General features: G+C 43.6%; 1 protein-coding gene across 50 annotated transcripts in view; it reads left to right on the forward strand.

Moving 5' to 3' along the window:
• ZBTB20 (zinc finger and BTB domain containing 20) overlaps positions 1-16,654 on the forward strand; it is a 660,688-nt gene that overhangs the window by 575,832 nt on the left and 68,202 nt on the right. For 10 of the 50 annotated variants that reach the window (XM_065587258.1, XM_065587206.1, XM_065587163.1 and 7 more), the window contains one exon: positions 7,040-7,124. The exons of the other annotated variants lie outside the window; for them this stretch is intronic. The gene's annotated coding sequence lies outside the window, so the exon portion shown is untranslated. The remainder of the gene's footprint in view (positions 1-7,039; positions 7,125-16,654) is intronic. 50 annotated transcript variants of the gene reach the window in all.

The raw sequence follows: 16,654 nt of genomic DNA on the forward strand, positions 1-16,654 counted from the left end.
CCCCTCCCGGGCTCCAGCTGCGCTGGGGAAGCGCCGGCCGGGGGCGCAGGGTCTGGGGGCTGCCCAGCAAACCCTGGCTGGGAGTGGGAGGGAGGAGGGGGCGGAATTAGGGTGGGGAAGGGGCGGAGATGGGGTGGGGCTAGGGGTGGGGAAGTGGGCGGGGCCAGGGCCCATGGAGGGTCCTCTTTTTTTATTTATGAGATATGGTAACCCTAGTACTGCCATATAAAAAGACAGGGCTTCTGCCCCAAGAGGACGTTGTTTTGTGTCAGGCCCCTACTCTGCACATTAATGTTTATAACTGACAGTTTCTTTTAGTTTGTACTTTGAGCTTTACACTGTTAAATGCACATTTCATTTTTCAGTCTACAGCTCTGGCTCCCAGATGGCCCAAGACCTCTTCAGGGCTCAGTTGCAGTGGTCCCTGCTGTATGCGACTGCCAGTGCCATTTAGCCTGAGTCAGCAGTGGCGGCAAAAATAAACAAAGGGAACCTCTAAGCAACAAGGGTTGTCCCTTGCCTGTCTTTCACTGGCCACCATGCGACAGATTGGAGCAGCAGGAGGTGCTGGCAAAGAAAGGAAAGAGAGGAGAAACGGGGGCGGGGAACTGCCATGCCTCCTAACTGGGCTGCAGAAGCGATTCCCATCTATATAATGATGAGTTTATTTAGATTTATAAAAGCCTCTATAGCTGCCCATGCTATGCTCCGAGCACCCAATACAAAAATTAAAATACACAATACGATATGGGGCTGTTTATCCATCCTCAGCAACAGAGATAATGAGTATAATAAAATAAACCCAAACTCATGCAACCCCCGGAATAGCCCAGCCACTAAGCCTGGGGGAAAAGAAATGTTTTTGCGAAATGCCCAGAGGTTAACAGATCTGATGGAGCACAGACAGAAAGTAAGCTCCAAGGTCAAAGACCCTGAATTAAGGTTGCCCTGTCAGCAGCAACCTCTCCTCTGTAGGGCCTCCAACTCAGCTGCCTCTGCTGCTCTCAGCAGTAGGACACAGAAGGACAAGCGGTCTTTCGAGTAGGCCAGTCCCAAACCATTTAGCTTTATGGATTAATACCAATGCTATAAATTCACCCAGAAACTGGGTGCGCATATCCTAGCGCATTGGTGAAATGTACCTGAAATGAGAGCAGAGTGTGGCAGGTGGTTCCTTCTGCTCTGCTCAAGCAGCGGAGCACCCAGGGTGCTTGTTTTTTGCTTCCAGAAGAATACCTGTCTCCACGGGCTCCTCCCCTACTTTCAGCACAATGAATCCTTCTAATAAGTGTAGGGGAGGGGGTAGAAATGGGGTAGCACCAAGGAAGATGAGAAAAGGGCGACAGAAAAGCCAGAAAGAGGACTAAATGAGATGGAGGGGGAAGAATCTGAGAAAGAATGGCTGAGAGCTGAGGGAGAAAGAGGCAAGAAAGGCGAAAGTGGAGACAGAAAAGGTCAGCAGAGATGAGAAAAGAAAATGGGCAAAAACCTTTGGAAGAAGTGACCAGGGCATGGCATAAGGACACATGGGAAGGACACATAGGAAGGACAGGTATGTTTCCAACACAGACTGAGGGGGCTTCAACACCAAAATGGAAAAGAAAGGTTGATCTAGTGGTTAGAGCACTGAGCTGATACTTGGGAAACCAGAGCTCAGTTCCCTGCTGAACCAAAGATTTCCTGTGTGATCTTGGGCAAGTCACTTAGGCCTAGAGTCACAAAAATAGTTAGGTGCCTAAGTCCCAATTTTAGGCTCCACTGCAATTCACAAAACTCCCCATGAACCCTGTAGGTGCCTAAAGGAGATCAGCGCCTATGTTTTTTCAGTAAAAGTTCCCTAGGTGTAATAAATTTGTTAGTCTCTAAGGTGCCACAAGTCCTCCTGTTCTTCTTTTTTCCTAGGTGTCTATGTTTCTGCCTGTGACCATGCACAGTGCTGCCTCCCTCTAGGCACCTGGGCACCTATCTCCTGCCTAAGCCCCAGAGTGATTCATGAACCAGGGAAAAATAGGCATTCGGCAGCCTAACTCATGTGCAGGCCCCAATCCAGTAGGCTCTCTCTGAGCATACCTGCCAGACCACACCTCTCAGATGAGTTCACCCAAAATAGCCAGGGGAGAGGAGAAGAAGGAAGACCTTCCTTATACCTTTTAGCCCAGTGGTTAGAGCACTCACCTGGATTGTAGAGATCCTTGATTTAGTTCCCCCTCCACCTGACGGGGAGAAGGGATTTGAATACAGTTCTGTCCTCTCTCAGGTAAGTGCCATAACTGCAAAGCTGTGGGATATTCTGGTTCAGGTCTCCCTCAGTCTCTCCTATTGAAGCTGTTTCACTATGGACAAATAATGAAAGAGTCATTTGGGCTAAAGAGAGAGAGAGAACAAGCATAAGAATGATTCTATAACCTGGTGGTTAGAGCATTCACCCAGGAAGTGGGATCCAGTTCCCCTGTTCCAATGACTTTTTAGTTATTTGGTACATCAGACTATCCCACAGCCTAATAGTTAGAGCACTCACTTGAGAGGTGGAAGACCCCTGTTCAAATCTCTTCTCCCACTCAGGTGGAGGGGGGACTTGAACTGAGGGTCTTCCATGTCCCAGGAGAGTACCTTAACCACTGGGCTAAAAGTTGTGAGGGAGGTCCTCTTTCCCCTCTACACAAATCCTTGCTTCTTGCAAAAACAGCATAGAGGGGTCCCAGCTGTGAATTGCTAGCAGATCTAGGCGCCTTCCTGCAGCCTGGACTTAGGAGCCTATCTCCATCAGAGGAGCAGGGCATAGCATACACTCTGGTCGGCCACTCCCACTGGCTAGTTAAAGCAGCTCCCTGCCTAGCGTGCTGTCTTTTGTGAATCACTGTCTAAGGTGTGTATCTCCCTGCATGCATTGTATATCGTATCTCCCTGCATTCAAACTCAGGCTTTGTGAATTGCAGTGATTTTCTAGGCACCTAAAAGCTAGGTGCTGTGATGCTCTACATCACAACACGTAATTTTTTTGTGAATCCAGGCCTTAACCTATCTGTGCCTTAGTTCCCAACCTGTAAAATAGGGATAAGTAGTGCTTTCCTACTTCACCAGGGGGTTGCAACGATAAATATAGTATAGATTGCGAGGTGCTCAGATACTGTAGTAGTGGGAACTGTATAAATACCTAAGATAGACAGAAATGCTGGGAACCACTGGTCTGAAATGTAATATGTGAACAGTGAAATGTAGGTTTGGTCCTATGAAGTGCTTTTGTTCTTATTAAAGGGAAAGGGAGAGGTATGGTAAGGTCCTGCTCTCTTCCACTTCTTAGGTGTAATTTTCAAAGCATTTCACAGGGGGTTTAGTTTTATGACTCGTATCAAAGTGAATTAATCACATAGCTAAGTGTCTGACTCTGAGAGATGCTGAGCCACCTGCAACTCCCATTGATGTCAGTGGTGCAGGAGCTCAGTACCTCTCATGATCAGAAGAAATCCTTGCTGACAGCTTTGGGATTTTATCTTCTAGACTTTCTCCTCCCTTCCCCCCCTTTACAGGTTAGTAAGTATAAAAAATGAATCTGGTTGTAATGTAGAAGACTGACAAGAAGCACATATAAATTTGACATTGATTTTGTTTTTGTTCTCCCAGACAAAAAGGGATTCCCTTTTGCTGACAGCTCTGTCCGTGGTGCTAACAAGCAAATGTCTTCTCCTCTTCCATTTTCATTGCTATGCAACCTAGTCCACTAATGCACTACTATTTCACTTCTCAATACATTCAGTTAAGGTGAAAGCATAGCTTGCAGGAAAGCAGCCAGCTAACAGTCTTGCTTTTGAGATGGTGATGGGCTAGTGCATAAATTAATCCATTGACTTTTTTCAGTGGGGTGAGGAAGAACCCTGTACATTCCCTGTACTCCCCACAATTCATTCCCCATTGCCACCACCTTCAGACTCCATGTATTGTAACAGTCCTTTCTCTGACAGACAAGAGCGGAATGGTGCTCTCTGCCATCCCCAGAAGGTTCACTAGAAAATGATATCAATGTTCATGTCTCCCAGCAGCTAAGTCAGCTGCCTCCATATCTCTCCCAGCCTCTCTTGGTCAGGGGAGTCAGTGGACCCAAACTGGAATCCCCATGTAATAGCAAAATGCACGGCCAGGCTAAATCACATAATTAATGTGTAGCTTTCAGTTCGTACTGATGTACTGTGGATAGAGTGTACAGAACAATGCTGTGCGGCATAAAGTCTTTAAAGGCATGAGTTTGGGATGGCCACATTGCTCGAAAGTAGAGAAGCCACCAATAGGTAAGTCATGCAGACCTTCCAACATGAGCGCTGGTAAATCCTTTATTCCATCCCATCCCCTCATGTAATTCATATATGGTTTTTATATATTACAGCAAAACTGCTTACAAATGTGAGCTTGTTGTTTGTATGAGTTGTCTTATCCCTCCACCTTTAAACATACCTTAGTACTAGAGCTGGCAGGGCACTGCAGAAAAGTTGTCAGTGAATATCTGTTCACATTTTTAATGTCTATTTGATTTGACTGTATTTGTGCCTCTTTTTACTGGCATTTCACAAATATTCAGGTGAAAAGTCTTCAGTTAGCGTCTGGATGGATTGATTTAAATCACTGGCTTTAATCGTGATTTAAAGCAGCAATTGGAAAATCTTGATTTAAACCATCTATTTTAATCTCATTTTGCATTTGTACTTTTTAGTTATTTTCCTAAAGAAAGGTTTCTTCTCATAGCTTGGGAATTACTGAAAACAGGATGATTTGCAACGAAATATAGTCTTGGCATTATATTTGGTGCTGCCTTTTTTTTTCTTTGCTAACCGGGCAGATACACTGTATCTGTACACTGTCTCCATATATGTAAGTAATTATTCTTGATGTTTACCATTTTTATTATGTTATAAAATGGTGAATGATGCATTTCTTATTTACTAGGTGATGATTAATTTTTTACTTCTGATTTGTGTCAAGCTCTATTTGGACAGAAATTCAAATTAAATTAAAAATGCACAAAACCAGCATTTTTTTCCTTAAATGGGCTGGATACATAAGGAAAAAAAAATCAGAAAGTTTATCAAAACATGTTTTACATTTAAAACTGAATTGATTTATTAAACAAATGAAGTATTATATGTAGTTATTGAATTAAGCTGATGGTCTCTAGTTACCACATCCTTCAAGATTTTAGAACTAGTAGAATTCATCCTCTTACACCTAGTTTTTAGTCAAATATTGGAAGAGGAAAACAATGTTTTTCTGCTTTCTCAACTCTGATTGGTTTCTTAACCTTGAATGAACTAGTCATTGAACTGAACAAGTTGAATAAACTGAAATTAATAAAATATTCTGGCTGCACCTGCAGAAAAGGCCACTAATAACAAAAGCTGGTTTAGCACTTCAAAAAACTCTGGTTCTAGTGCTTAGCCAGTGACTTCAACCAGCTCAGTGGTTTGACTCATAGAGTATAGTAAGATTAGGCCTTAACATAAACTGTCATAATTTCAAATTTAATTTTAAATAGGTTTATTTTTAAAAAATAAACCTGTATTTAAATTTTAAAATATTTGAATTTAAATTTTAAAAATCAATTTTTTTTAAAAAATCATCGATTTCTATCCCGCCTGGTTAACAAATCAAGGAGCAGAAATCATTCCATGTGACTTAGTTGACCTTTGAATAAAACAGTATGAATAACAAATGGTAAAAGTGAACCGTTCACAAACAGTCAATAGGGTGAAAAACATTCATCCAAGTCAATCAGCGAATACTTAGGAATAGCAAATATGTTTGCAAAATTTAACCTGGCTCACAAACGCTTCCCAAACAGAAAAAAAGGGGTAAATGAGGGTGTGTCTGCACAGCAAAAGCTGTGTATTGGCTAACCTGCCCAAGCTATCTTGAATCCAACTAGTACAGGTAACAGTAGCAGTAGAGACAGAGTAGCACAGGCTTCAGCATGGGTAACACAAGCCTGGCACAGACCTGGGTACTATGTACTTTGTTCATTAGGTCGCTCTAAAGCCCATGCTGGCTTCTCTGTTATTGTTACTTACGCTAGCTGGATTCAAACAAGTTTGGTGTAGGCTAGCCTGTGCACTGCTTTTGTTGCGTAGACATACCCTGAGTTTGTTAATGTATTCACAATGAATACTACAAACAGTTCTATCTTTATATATATTCTGTAGATGCCATACACATTATAGAAAAAATATTTGAGGAAAAATGTAGAGGTTGTTTTTTTTTAATGTATTGGAATAGTTTGTCACCTGTCTTTATCTGCAAAGTCAGGTCCCTTAGGTTCATGAATCCTACAGTGTAGGGCACAGTGGGAGAAAAATATTCAAACTAATAAATATCTAAACCCTACAAATGACCTAAAATAGCCTGTGAATGACATTACATTAATTTTGATCTCTTGGGCATGATCAGGGCTAGAAGTGAGTGCTGCATATCCCATTAGGAAGTTGGGACAAAACTCTCCTTCGCAGTGAGACAAATCTCCTTTGCAGTGGGACAAAACTCTTTCTTCCAGTGCAAATATCAGATGTTAAAGCAGTGACATTTGTATAGATAGGAAACCTGTCACTGGGGCAGAATTGAACCCCCATGCCTTGGGCAGGTGTGATTTTTAAGGAGGAATTGTGTGTTTGTGAGGAGAAATAGGAAATGTTGCTCTAGCTTGTTGAAGCTTTTTAAACGGTGGCTGTTTGAAGATGCAGTGTTTTGAAAAATTAGAATAAGCCTTAGGAGAAAGGATTTGTGCTATGTTGACTATGCAGGCCTATGATAAATTTATTTAGCACATACCTATGCAATGTAACACAAGGATATCTGTTCTAGATATATGGTATATGTTGTTTTGTAAAATGGACATTGTAAAGAATGAATCTGACGAGATGACAAAGATTTATGCTGTTGAGATTTCATCAAAGTGGTTGAGAGCTTATTAAGCTACTTTTGCAAAGTACTTTGAGGCAAATCCTGAGAGGTGCTGAGCACCTGTATAGCGTCTCTCAGGGCATGACTTTTTATATTTCAGGAGGAGATAGTAACAACAAACACTACATTCCTTATGTGTTCAAAGACACCTGATCTCCACCTTTGGTGCCTCACAGCAACCTGAGGTATGTAGATTTCTGCTGTGACCATGCAACTTGCCAGATGCTATTACTGATCTATTTCATCAGAACCTTCCCTAGGCACCTGTGGTCCCTGTGATCACCCTCAGTGGAAGCAGGACTTAAAGAGGCATAATTGTCATGGGCTTTGGGCAAGTGTGAAAGCTTCTGTTTCAATGTTTGTGGGGGGAACAGGAAGCCCATGAGTCCATGGGTCAATCGTGTAAGTACCACTATAAATAGACTCTTGTAAATGAGAGGACAAATTTCTCTCATTTGTGCCAGACAGACATACAGTACGTGCGGTTTATCAGGCAAACACTCTCTCAGTGTATGCAAAATAAGCTTCCCATGAGACCTTGCAAAAATATAGCAAAAAAAGCAACTCTTTGTTATTGCAGTAGTCACGAGCTTCTGAGCTATGTAAGCCAAGGCTACCCATAAAACCACTCATAAACTAAGGAGATTTACTGTCTATATTTTCTGCCTTCTATCAGAACACTTGAGACACCATAGTTCCCAAGAGCTTTAGTGCAGTCTAAGACTTAGATAACTTCTATCCTCAACTTTGCTGAAAAGTGACCTGCCAAAGGACCATCCTATCTTAGTTAAATCCGAGGAAAGGTTACATCTATAGGGTCAGATTCACAGCCTGTTGCAGCTGCTCATCCTGGCTGGATTCCTCAGTTACTCATCCTGAGCAAAGAAAAACCCTTTGGGGCAGGCCACATAGTGTTCATGTTGCTGGACATGCCTCCCCTTTGCCAGAGGTAGTCACAGATTCAATGAGGAAATAGCATTGGAGTGGGTTGCATGATGCCTCCCAAACATCCATACAGGTAGCAGTCAAGAAGACTGAACAGAGCCACATAGCCCCAACAGTAGTCTCCAGTCTGACACCTTTGAAGTGGGCATGGATTCCCTCTGCCAAGCTGGTTACAGGATCATCTGGGTCTCATGTGCCCTCTAGAAGATTTGTTACATATGAAATACTTGACCCATAGAAGATAAAATAATGTATGACTTTAAAGATTTTTTGTGAGTTTTTGCTGATAAAACTTTCTTTCTTTCTTTCTTTCTTTCTTTCTTTCTTTCTTTCTTTCTTTCTTTCTTTCTTTCTTTCTTTCTTTCTTTCTTTCTTTCTTTCAAGAGAGGCCACAGTCCTTATGTGTTTATCATAGTAATTAGGGAACAGCTGGAAAGTTAATCAAATGGGCACAAGTCTGATAATCCATACCAGTGGAATCTGGGTAGCGCACTCTTCATGATCATTGCAGATCTGGCCTGTATTTAGGTTTCTCCTCTGTGCAGGCACAAACCCAATTAGAAAACCTGTGATTTCTCTTCAGTGTACCAGGCTGACAGCCTGGGAAAAGGAAGTGAGGAGGATGCAGGGAGTCATTGGGCTAACAATGATCGGCAGTCACACTCAAAATGTCTGTCCAATCAAGGAAGGCGTATTGGGCACAGAGGTCTCACCTCACTGTACAAACTGTAGCGTCTTGGCACTTGCAGATGCTGTGCTTGCTGTCAGTCAATCTCTGACAGCCAACATTGCCTCTACACGTACTTAATTCCCCTCCTGTGCTTGGTGTGAATCGAGGAGATTAGGAAATAAGAGTTAACTAAAGGTGTGGGAGCAAGGCTGAGAGGGTTTATCATAATAAATGCAAGCTAAAGGTAAACATAAAAATTATGACCCAGCACTTAGATGCTACCCTGATGGATGACATTGACAAATCTGGGAGACATGGACAGAAAAGCAAGAAAATAAATTTAGATGAGAGGATATTATCATCAAGTAAGTAAATCTGAGTACAGAACATAAGTGGAATGTTAAAGAAGGACAAAAGATAAATAAGGGATAACCAAAAGGAAAGAAAAAGAAAAGGGAAAATGAGATGAAGCATCCAGGTACAATTTATAATGCATCCATTCATAAGAATACCTACTCTAAAGGATATGAGAGTGATTTTCAAAACTGCCTATGTGAAATAGGTGCACAAATCTTATTGAAATTAAATGGGACTGGTGCTCCTAACTACTTTTGAAAATCCCATCCTATATTCTTAACAGCACACATTAACGCTAATGAGTGTTGCCTGACTAAACGCCTACAAATCAAGGTTAAAATAGACCCCTGGCACTTCATTAAATGTGAATGCATATATTGTACATACAATATGTGTGTCTGAAGGGTGGTATTTTTCTGGGTTATGGGTGCAGCTGGTAACAGTGCCAACTGTTAAGGTTGCCCATCACTTCCCATTATAAGACCGCATTTTCAGTTGCTTATAATTTTGTCAAATTTTAAACATTTGGGTTGAAATTTTCTATACTGCATATATGTTGTTCTGGAAAATTTCAGCCAAAGTTGTGGAGCCATATCCAGAAATGAAGCTAGGAAAAAATAAGGTGTTTTGCCCATGTTAAAATATTCTGGTGACTTTTTCTCTGAGAAGCTGTACCACCCCCATGCTTTGAAGTAGGGACTTGAAATTTGGTAGTGGGGTGGCCTTCCTTTTTGCATCCTGATGAAAATCTGTACAAATTTGGCCAAGTTATAAGCCTCTGAAACATCACTGTTGCCTGTGCTCCGTAGAGATATGTTAGCCTCGAACTCTGAAGATTCTGTCCCCACTGAGCATGCTGCAGCTGGGAGTTGAGCAGGATTTTCCCTGCAGTCGCAGTTCTGGGCAGCTCCAGACTGCTGGATCTGCATTTGGGTACCAGAACTTAGAGCAGGAAGAGTCTGTTTCTCCTGTGCTCTCAGTGCCTGCCCCCTCCTGCCCCACTGATAATTTGTGGGCCTATCTCTAAAAAAGTAGCAGAGAACATAATGGGCCTGATTCTTAACTGCCCTGCACCTTGTGGAGTTACTATCACTAGTGCAAAGTGGGTGTATGATGCTACCAAACCAGAAATCAGTATGCACCAACACTGGTGGGAATATTTTCCACTCATTTTGCGCGGGTGTAAAGGAGCAAGGCAGTGGAAAATCAGTATGTTTTCTAAATTTGCTGGAAACCAAAATCTCACTGGGACTAAGGCCACGTATGCCAAAATTTAAACCAAAGCAAAACTTAATGACTATTATAGGAGGTTTATTGTGTACAACCTGGTGAGATGCTCACTTAACTGTAAGTGAGCTGCTAAAACAAAATCTATGTTTACCTACTGCTGCCCAGAAGATTTGAAATTGAACAGATCTGTTAGCAGCAATGCAAGAGTTGCTGTGTTCATGCTTTGGGCTTAAAAGCATACCTCCTGATCTGCCCTGGAATATTGTTCTGGGAGGGGAGAAGGAGGTGAAAATATGCTCTGCCTGGGCAGAAAATGTCTTTGGACCATGAAAAGCCCTCTGGATGGGAAAAGGTGCATCAGAAGAGTGTCAAAAGGAGAATTGCAAGCAGGGTCAATAGAAAACCATGGGCAAAATCTGCCAGATTTAACGGAACATTAATTCAACATGCCAGGCTTTAAAACTGTGCTTTTCTTTAGCTAGTTTTTCAAGGATATTAGAGAAGAATGTAAATCAGGGCATGCCTGACCAACCCAGGAGTTTAGGTGATGATTAATTTAAAAATGAAAAAAAAGATGTTTGGCATATTTTAAAAAAGTCTTTGGTAAAAATTAACCCTTTACTTCAGCGTTAAAATCGTCCTTTTCCAGAGCCAGGCGCTGCCTTTCATATGGTGCATGGGGCTCCCATTAGCTTCAGTAGGATCACTTTGTGCAAATCCAAAGGGCAGAATTTGGCCCCAGATGTTTCATAATTAAGTTCCAGTGGCTCACGCTGTAAGTTTGTGTGTTGGATAACTCGCTTAAGGCTGTTAGCATTTAAATAGCCACAACTGGGGCTTTCATGTTAATGCGCCATTAATCCTTCCATTCTGGTAGCTGGGTTTTCCTGCTCTAGCATCTGTTGCTACCAGCAGTAGATGCACCCAAATTGCTGGTGCACAGGAGGTCAAATGCAGGGAAGAGATGGTACAGATCTTTGCTGGAGTTATTTTTGTAGCTGCCCCACAGTCATTGTAGGATAGGGGTAGAGTCTCGCATGCACAATGTATTGCATTGTTTCTGTCTAATGAGGCTTCTTTGTGTAAGATTGTCAACCAAGTCTGATAGTATCATGGGTGTCATAATAAAATGTCCTAACTTTGCATTTGGATCTGATTACTCCTGAGGGAATTCTGCACCAAAAAAATAAAAATTCTGTGCCAAAAAAATTCTGCATATTTTGTCAATACATAAATGTGAAGGTTCCAGCATGGCAGTGGAGAGCACAGGCTACTGGCTGCAAGAAGGTGGGAGTTCATTGTGCAGCACCTCCTTGGAACACGGACTCGGCAGTGAGGCTGCACCCAACCCTGACAAAGTGCAAGGGCCAGGCCTGCCCCAGAAACACTCCAGGGCCCTGCCCCTCCTTGCCAGGTGCACTAAGATAGTAAGCAAAAGGGGTAGAGTCTCGCATGCACACCCAGCCCTGGCCCCTGATCCAGGTGTGGGGCAAGCAGGCTCAGCATCCAAGTGTGGAGGGGTTTAATGTGGGGGGATCCAGGTGTGGGTTGAGAGGGTTCTGTGTGGGGCAATCTGGGTGCGGACAGCTCAGTGGGTTTGGGGAGAGGAGGGATCTGGATGCACAGGGGCTCACTGGGGGGGTTCCAGGTGCAAGGGGAATGGAACTCTGTGGGAAGGTCCAGGTGAAAATGGTTGGGGCTTGGCAGGGAGGATGTACGTGTGGAGGGCCTCAGCAGGGGTGTCCGGGTGCTGGGAGAGTGGGGCTCAGTGGGATGGGGGTCTTGGTGCAGGGGACTCATCAGGGTGTTCCTGGTGGGGATTTGAGTGTGGGTGGGTGGCTCAGCAGAGGGTGGTCTGGGTGCAGGGGTGGGGGATCCGGATGCAGGCAGGAGGGGCTTGGTGGGAGGGTAGGGGAGTGGGGCTCAGTGCAGAAGGTTGGGTGCAAAGGGGCTCTGGATGCAGTGGATGAGGTTCAGTGGGGTGGGGGGTTCGGGTGTAGGGGCTCAGTGGTTGTGTTCTGGGTGAAGGGGGGAGAGATTTGACAGGGGGTCTGGGTCTAGGGCGGGTCTGGAGGCATGGGGCTTTGGCGGACAGGGGAGCAGCTCCCTGTACAGTGACTCCTCCCCTTTGGCTGAGGAGCAATGGGGGCAGGAAGCAGGGGGCTGGAGTGCAGCTTCCTGCAGTTGGGGAGGTTTTGGGTGGCGGCCTTGGCCCTGGCTGCTCCTTGCAGGAGAAGAACAAGTCCCGTCTTTCCCCAGCCAAGCCAGGACTAACAGCTGAGCCCAGCACAGTGTAGGAGCCCCCAGCCGGGGCGTCCCTAGCCCTGCTCCCCACTACCTGCACGAGCCCTGCCCCACATGGTGATTTACCTCTCCATTGGCTGCTCCGGTTGCCCAAAGCCATGCCCTCGCACTGCTGGGGATGGGTGCATGACCACTCTTGCAGCTTGCCTTTGCTTCTCTATCATTTTCTGCAGGGAAGCAAAGAAATCTGTGGGGGACATGAATTCTGAGCACGCACAGTGGTGCAGAATTCCCCCAGGAGTAGGATCTTCAAGATGCCAATTTTTACTTCAGGAGATGTTGGATCAGACATCAGATTGGAGGTTAAGTGTGTAAATACCTATATTGTGGGACTAAGTCCTTAATGGAGAGTCCAAATACAAGGTTTAGATGTCCAGTTAGGTAACCATATTTGAAAATTAGGACCTACATGAGTCTGACTGACCTTTATTACTCAGGTTTGCAAGAACTTGGAGTTCTTGTGCAAACTTGATTCCTTCTGCATATATGTGTGCTTTTTTCCCACTTGTATTTGGCAAGGAGGTTACAACGGGATCTTTCTGGATGTGGGTCCTGCCATGGATTATCTGTGCCATCAGATGGGATTATCCAATCTGCTCTACATGGGACTACACCTGACGGGCACTTGAAAACTTCAGCTGGTGCACAGCCCAGCTTACTTCTTACATAACAATGTTTCCAATGTGAAGCATGTCATGCCAGTGCTCTGGAGATTGCACTGGCTTCCAGGTCATTCCCAGGTGTAATTCTAGATCTTGCTTTTTGACCTAGTAAGGACCTTTATTTAGCAATGGCTTCTCTCCTTGTGCTTTTATTTAACAAATGATTGGGATGCTTGACCTGTCATTCCCTTGCAGCGTTCAGTGTCTCACTGGTGGATGATCAGCTCTGACATTCATTTTCCTCTCTTGGTCTGGGAGAGCACAAGTTTGTTGACTTTCAATAGAAAGGCCTATCTATTTTCCCAGGCTTTTTCTGAGAGGCTGAATTGAGGGGAGGATGAGTGAATAGAGGGAGAGAGGGATTTGGTTTCTGTGGCCTGGGAACATTTTAATGGCAATAGTGGGCAAATTCAGTCACTTCTTTGTATATGAGTTTTAGGTTTAATTTATATATGTGCCTAGTGTTTTTGGATAGGCTCATTTTTATAAACCTTAGCAAATAAAACTGAAAAACATTTTATGGTTTAGGGAGTTGTTGTAAATTTGTCAAAGTGATAAAAATTACATTTCCAAACAGTTACAGTCACTAGTGAGTTTTGTAATTCTCTGCTTGAGTGTTTAGAGAAGCTATCAGCTGTCAGTCACAACAGCAGTGCCCTAGGGCAAGGATTGCAGGGATGGGCAGGCTGAACAGAACCCGGGGGTAAGAAAAATATCCCTATATATATATAGAGAGAGAGAGAGACTTGTGGATTTAACTTTTTTAATTAGTTTGCACATGTGGAGAGAGGGCTGTGATTAAACATTGCATTTCTCAAATACCTACTTAAATAGTATCCTAGCTAGAATAACTGCCAGAAATGCCTCGTCTGTTGGCTATGCAGAAGGTTTTTTATGGTGTTGCTTAGGTTTTTGAGCACAGTGCCTGCAGAAGATATGGTAAGCAATGAAGTATCACATATAGCTTCTAAATATGAAGATCAAGGTACCAACATGCAGAATCAATTGGAAAGCACATGCAGAGGCAATCAGCTGTGTTTGACACAGAATCAAGCCCACTTTGTTGTAATACCTCACAGTATCATGTGCCTGCATGTCTTGCCTAGTATTTTCTCAGGCTCAGTAGGGATTCCCTCCAATTCTTTTAATGAGAGCTACAAGTGGCCTTACTGTATATCTGGACAGGTGCATGGGGTTAGCTGGCAGGGGACAGCAGAAAGCTACAAGCTATCAGAGCATGGACCACAAGGGAGCATTCCTGCACACAGGTCTAGCATCACATGCAAGTAACATTACTATTGCACATCGCTTTAATTCTCTAATGATGTATTATATGCTGGACCATACTCCTGTAGGTGGAGTTGAGGGAAAGAACCCTCTGGAGCTAGTATATGAGCCAAAAAAAAGAGATCTCCACTAGTTTAGGTCACAATTAAAAATGAGTTTGGTGGTATCTCAGCCTAACCCCTGTTGAGGTTTCTGTTCACATCATAAAACCATCCCATGGTTGGCAGGCCCTGCTCAAGAGGTCTAGGACTGGAATTGCAGAGAATGCTAAGGGATAGGAAGGAAGTGCATTGACAGAGCTGTGTGGGAGGGCCAGAACAGAAGTAGACACGGAAGCTGCAAGTTGCTGAAGTATAGTGGTAGTACTGGGTGGAGAGCACAGGGCTGTAATAGCAGGCCAGTAGCAGGTGCATTGGCAGAGTTCTGTGAGAGACCCTTACAAAGTGCTTGAGCTCAACATGCCTAGCATTAGCCAGCGTTTTTAGCCTTTCATTTTCATGAGAGCTAACATTTACCAGATTCTCTCCTCCTCCACCAAAATAATAAGGTATTGGAATCTGCAGAAACTAAACTGTGAGCATTCTGTGGAGCACTTCCTTTGTAGGCCAAAAAAAGAGGCTTCAGTTCCTGGGTTCATCACTTCATTCTCTTGCCCAGAGAGAAGTTTTTACCCTAAAAGTTCATTAAAAGAAATATAAAAAGAAAAGCAGATAACATGCTGATAGGGCCGAATGTAGTGAAAAGCCAGTATCCTCCTGAGCCTGTGATTTCAAACTTTCAGCAAAGAAAAGTTTATTTCCCTTCCACCACCCCACCTGAATTCCTTACTGTCCAGTTAGGTAGGGAAGTTCAGAACTAGTTGCACTGCAGGTTGAAATCGCACAGGATCTGGTTTGGTTTATCTTTGTGCAGTAACTTGTACATCTCAGGTTTTGCTGGTGGTTATCCTGCCTCCCTTCCCTGATGCTACAGTGCTTATGAATGGGAATTGACAGTAGCATTTCATCTCATCGCTTCCATATGTCTGCCCTCCCTCCGTTCCCCCACCTGAACGGCATTATGATTTTTCTATCTGTATGTGTGTGCTGCACTGCGTGGCATTTTAGTGCTCAGTTAGGGAAAGAGTTGCTTTTTCCCTTCATAAGCCTAAATCTAATGTTCAGAGCTAGAGAAGCATTACTGATGTAGATTGAGCCCCTCTATTGTGACAGCCTGCTCCTGCTCCTCTTGATGTCACTGGGAGTTTTGTCTTCAATGGAGCAAGATCTAGCCCTTTCTTTGCAGGGCCAGGTTTGCAGAGTTTTAAATCTCTGCTGATTGTAGTAACACAAGTTATCCCCTCAGTGAGCCACCTCTCCCCGCCCCCGATTCAGAAGGTCATTTGCCCCCTGTGGAGTCACTTACCCCCACTCATAGTTACATCTGATCCTTGTTCCATAGGTGTATCTCTCCATTCACCTCAGTCATCACCCTGCTCGACTAGTCAGTCTCTCCTCACTGTATCACCTGAGTTTAAAAAGGCCATTTCAGCTGTCTCTTTACAGTGCCATCTGGGACTAATTCAATGGAGTATCCACTGGGCATTAATTTAGTCTCCTTCTGACTATTCATCATTTTGTCTGCTGAAGTTTGTTTCACGTGTTTCCATATTTTTAAAACAGAAGGGGGGTTTTTTTTGGCCAGAAAAAACTCTTGTACCTTCGAGTCATGGAACTGGAAAAACTGTCAATATCAAATCCTTCCCAGCACATCTCCCAGGGTCCAGTGCAGGATTGTTCTCTGCATCACATCTCTACTGCTTTTTCCAGTCTAGTTTTAAAGTTCCAGGCAAGGAGGGCTTCCGTCTCTTTCCTTAAGAGGCTATTCCACAGCCTAATATATTTTGCTCTCAGCCTAAATTTTCCAACTCTTAATCTTATGTCTATACCTTTTGTACTGTTCTAAGTAACTCCTCTCCTTTTTTGGTATTTTTACACCTGTCAACTGCATACTGTTATCTGTTATCGGGTCTCTCCCCTCTCTTAATCATCGTCACTTAGCCAGTCTATACTGATTGAGCTATTAATGTTAGCTAATAAGTCAGTCCTTCCAGCACCTGGATCATTTATGTGGCTTTTCTCTGAACTCTGTCCAATCACTCTGATGAGGAAGTGCCCTAGCATTCCAGGTGATGTCACCTCTGAGTCATATAGAGACTGTATTACTGTACCTCACTGCCTTTGTGATGTGATTGCTCAATTTTTTAATGGTGCAAATTTTT

Source organism: Chrysemys picta, chromosome 1, assembly GCF_011386835.1.
Source record: "Chrysemys picta bellii isolate R12L10 chromosome 1, ASM1138683v2, whole genome shotgun sequence".
NCBI lineage: Eukaryota > Metazoa > Chordata > Testudines > Emydidae > Chrysemys > Chrysemys picta.